Below are 4541 nucleotides of genomic sequence, written 5' to 3'. Positions count from 1 at the left end.
ACGAGAGCCTGCCGGTGCAGGCCTCTTGTGCTGAGCCAGCCCCTGTCACGTCACCAGGCTCCCTTCCAGTGCATTTAAACACTTCCAGTCCCTTTAAACACCTGCCCTCCCTTTCAAAGTTCCTGCACACGGCCAAGCACGGCCATCTCTCGCGCTTGCTGAAGCTGGGACCGCCCTTCTAAAGAAAGGGGCCGGCACTAGCAGCAGCAGCAGCACCAGCACACCAGCAGCCTGGCCTTTTCATTTAACAAGCGCCTAGCCTTGCTTCGCACTGGCCTCCAGGCACTTCTTGCTTTGCACTGAGCGAGTGAGGTGAGGGCCCGAGTAGTCCAGGGCCCTTCAGGTCACCCGCCTGGCTCTCTGCCTCAGCAGCCCCCTGCTCGCTCCCAGCCGAGAGAGGGGGGCCCGGAACCGGGGCCGGCGCTGCCCATCATCAGCAGCAGCAGCTTGCAGCAGCTCCCCACTGGGAGCCCTCTGTCCTAGGGCAAAGCTTTTCTTCCTTTTCTTTCAGTTTTCGAGTTTACAGTTAAGGGCCAGGCATATTGTAAACTCCATGCCGGATTTTGTATAAAATACATGAAAAAAAAAAGAAGGAAAAAAAAGCGGAGAGGAGAGGAGGAGAGCAGAATATGTTTTTTCTTTTTTTTTTTAAAAGTGCTCTTAGCGAGTTAGATTAGGTGTGATTGTGCAAGGGCCGAGCTTGGTGTCAGCGAGTGGCAACATACCTACAGGTATGGCCGTAGGCATGAGAGGCTGCCGCTTCAGGTCTCTTGTGCTGGCAACCCCCTCCACTCTGGAACCTGCTGCACTGCACCTCACTTGCACGCTTCACTCCAACAACCCTTGGCAAGCTTGCTACAGATAGCCAAATCTTCCTCCAGCCTTGCACTCGCTTCTTTTCCAATCACACACTGGCTCCGACCTCCCTTCAGGTGCCAGCCGGAGAGCTAGCAAAGCCGCAGCCTGGGCTTTTCACGTTGGGGCACATTTACAATAACTGGCGCATCCCTGCATATCGGCAGCAGGGATGCGCCAGTTATTGTGCGTCACGGCTGCGCCACCATGGATGCGCCGCACCATGGGGCAAAAATGGACAGATGCGTGACGCATCTGCTGCCGTAAAGGCGGCGCATTGCTGGAGTTGCGTCGCAGGCGCGACGCAGCTCCAGCAAGGCTCGGGGGTGCCCTATCCTTGAAATGCTGCGTCAAACCTTACGCCTGCTTCAAGCAGGCGTAGGGTTTTGACGCAGCATGGCCTTAAAAGTAGCTGACTGAAATCTTGTCGATTTCACTCAGCCACTTTTGGGAGGCGTTCTTGCGCCGTAACGCCTACATGTGGTGCAGGGCTTTACAACGTGATGCATCTCCCAGATGCGTCACGTTGTAAATACCCCGCAGAGTGGCGCTGGCTTTGCGCCGCCACTGCGTCGCAACGGCGGTGTAAAAGAGGCGCAAGGGGCTTGTAAAACTGCCCCCAAGTGCCTAGCCTTGCTTTGCACTGGCCTCTAAGGCACTCTATCAGGCCACTGCTCTATGTGGCAGCGCCTGCCGGGCTACCGCTCTTCAACTCTGGCTCGCCCGCAGAAACATTGGAGTGACACTTTTTTTTCTGTGCAGCTCTGGCTGCAAGTTTCCTTTTCCTATTTATCCGGGACAGAGGCCTGATATGCACATCACATCCATGTCCAGGGCCCGCCCCAGTGTGCATAGAGAAGAGAGACTCAGAGGAGGGACTGAGTGCTGCCTGGGTGAAGGGTCCTCCTTGTAAGCGGCCTGACTTCAGCAGCCGCCCCTCCTTAAGGGCAGTGAGGCCCTGCCCCGCCCTTTTTGGAGAAAAAGATTGCACGTCAGGCTGAAGAAAGGACAGCTAGACAAACACTCTTTATGTTCAGGCCAGGCAGCCAGGAGCTGAACATGCGCTAAATGCACAGGCTCCCGGCTGCCTAAGCTGAAGTTTGCTGGGCTGAGGACGGCACAGCTCCGGTGGGCCTGACCTCCTCAGCTCAGCAAATGTCCTGGAGGCCCTCCCCCTCGTGACAAGGGAGAGCGTCCGTGATAGCCTCGTAGCGGGGCGCTTCGTTTTTAAGCCCTGAAGTGCCAACGGCCGAGTGTCTGTCGCTGACTCTGTCCCCCATCCTGCTCTGTGACCAGTGAGGGACTGCTGCCTCCCCTCATTGGCTGACCAAGGTAGCAGTCCCAACCCTCCTGGCAGCTCCCCGAGCCCTGCAGCAGCAGTTGAGTGTCGCTTTTTAGGTCTCGTCTGCGAAAAGCACGTGAAAGCGCGCTCTCGCTGCGAGAACTATAGTCGTCGGCTCAGCTGACAACGAGTGGAGACAAGAGCTGGCCAAGCGCCCAGCATCGTCAATGGGAGAAGGAGAGACAAGAACTGGCCACTCGCGCATGGGATTTCGTCGCGCGCGTGAGTAAGTCGCGGAGCTGCCGACGTGCACGCTCACGGTGACGTCTCCGCCGCGCGCCACAGCCCCATGATGAAGGTGACGTCAGTGAACGCTCGCCGTGACCAAAGTTACTTGCCCTGCTTGTAGAATACTATATGTATGTGTGACGGAGTGTGTGTGTGTTTCTAGGCGGGAGCAAGAGGGCTGGGTGTGAGTGAGTTTTGCCTCAAAGTGTGAAGGAGAGAGTGGCGAATGTGCGAAAAGAAGGGCAACCGTAGTGGGCAGGCGTGTGTGATGGAGATGTAGAAGGGGAATCAGCTTGGAGTGTGAGAGAGAGCGAGGGTGAAATGCATGTGCGTGGGAGAGAAATACATGCGTCTGTTTGAGAGAGATTGGCGAGTGCGTGAAGAGAGAACACGGGGACCGAGTGTGACTGCTCCTCAGCGTGTGAGATAGAGCAGTGAGTGAATATATACTTGATTAATAAATACGATCTAGTGACAATGATTTATTAAGAAAGTAAAGTTGTAACGTGTGTGTGTGTGTGTGTGTGTGTCCATCCATCCATCCATCCCTCCCTCCCTCCCTTTCAACCTGCAGAGCTGGGTGTTGGGGAGGGGAATGTGGGCCGGCTTATAAAGTAGTTGGCGTTTTTTAGGGAAAGGGAAAACTGGGATTCGAATATGAATGGGGTCCAGGAGAGGGGGAGAATGGTGGATTACATCTTAATTGCTTTGACCACGGGCACTGACATATGTTTTCACGCCCTCCTCCAAAGCAGCACCCTCTGACCCTCACACACCCTCACTCACCCTCACCCACCATCACTCACCCTCACACACCCTCACCCTCACACACCCTCACCCTCACACACGCTCACTCACCCTCACACACCCTCACTCGCCCTTACAGCCTCACACCCCTCACCCTCACAACCCTCTCACCCTCACACCCTCACCCTCAAACACCATTTCACTCAGGAACACCACCGCATCACTCAGGGACACCACCACATCACTCAGAGACACCACTCAAGGGTACCACCACGTCACTCAGGGACACCACCACATCACTCGGGGACACCACCACATCAGCTAACCATTCACAAACAATGTTTATATACCAATTGCAAATAAAAATAAAAAAAGGTTAATGCAAAGCATTGTCATTTACAATGCCAGTAACTCAAACTTTAATGCTGCGCCCCCTATTGCGTTGTAAATGCTTGTTTATTGACTGTTTGGTTCGTGCGTGTTAGTATGTATGAGTGTATGTGTATTTGTGAGTGAGTCTCCCGAAAGGGGGGGGGGGGGTACGAGTGTCTGCATGTGAATGCATGAGTGTGAGTGTGTATGCGTGTGCGCCCCTTCTCGGTTGTACTGAACGGCACTCGCTGCCTGCCTCTCTGCCTCAGCCCTCCCCCTGCTCCCGGGCTACTGGGGAAGGCCAAAAGAGGGCGACCAGGAACCGATCCTGCACCCGGAGCAGCCCAGCAGCAGCAGAAGAAAACCCTGCGCTGGGGGGTGGGTCCCCTGTCCCCTGTCCCCTGTCCTATCTTGGGGCAAAGGGTTTCATCTTTTTTGACCCAGTGTAAAGTTCAGCCGAATTTTCAATTTCCGAATGGAAAGTTATGGACCCTGCGTGTTGTGGACTTGATGGCGTTTTCTTTTTGAAGAAAGATACAATAAAAGAATAGAAGAAATGCCCCCACCCCCAAAAAACAGAAGAAGAAAAAACCAGAAGTGCCTCTAGCGAGAAGCAAAATGCCTACAGCACCTGGTATTCCCAGGCGGTCTCCCATCCAAGTACTAACCAGGCCCGACCCTGCTTAGCTTCCGAGATCGGACGAGATCGGGCGCATTCAGGGTGGTATGGCCGTAGGCACGAGAGCCTGCCGGTGCAGGCCTCTTGTGCTGAGCCAGCCCCTGTCACGTCACCAGGCTCCCTTCCAGTGCATTTAAACACTTCCAGTCCCTTTAAACACCTGCCCTCCCTTTCAAAGTTCCTGCACACGGCCAAGCACGGCCATCTCTCGCGCTTGCTGAAGCTGGGACCGCCCTTCTAAAGAAAGGGGCCGGCACTAGCAGCAGCAGCAGCACCAGCACACCAGCAGCCTGGCCTTTTCATTTAACAAGCGCCTAG

At 55.0% G+C, this 4541-nt stretch overlaps 1 non-coding gene across 1 annotated transcript; it reads right to left on the bottom strand.

Annotated features, from left to right (window-relative positions):
• Positions 1-4163: 4163 nt before the first annotated feature.
• Positions 4164-4282, bottom strand: LOC147659441 (5S ribosomal RNA). Its single transcript, XR_015307252.1, has one exon. It is a non-coding gene; the product is annotated as a 5S ribosomal RNA (ribosomal RNA).
• Between the last annotated feature and the right edge of the window lie 259 nt (positions 4283-4541).

The sequence above is a fragment of the Lissotriton vulgaris genome, unplaced genomic scaffold (genome assembly GCF_964263255.1).
Source record: "Lissotriton vulgaris unplaced genomic scaffold, aLisVul1.2 SCAFFOLD_2573, whole genome shotgun sequence".
NCBI lineage: Eukaryota > Metazoa > Chordata > Amphibia > Caudata > Salamandridae > Lissotriton > Lissotriton vulgaris.
The sequence above is the reverse complement of the archived record's forward strand: the minus strand, read 5'-3'. Positions and strand labels throughout refer to the sequence as shown.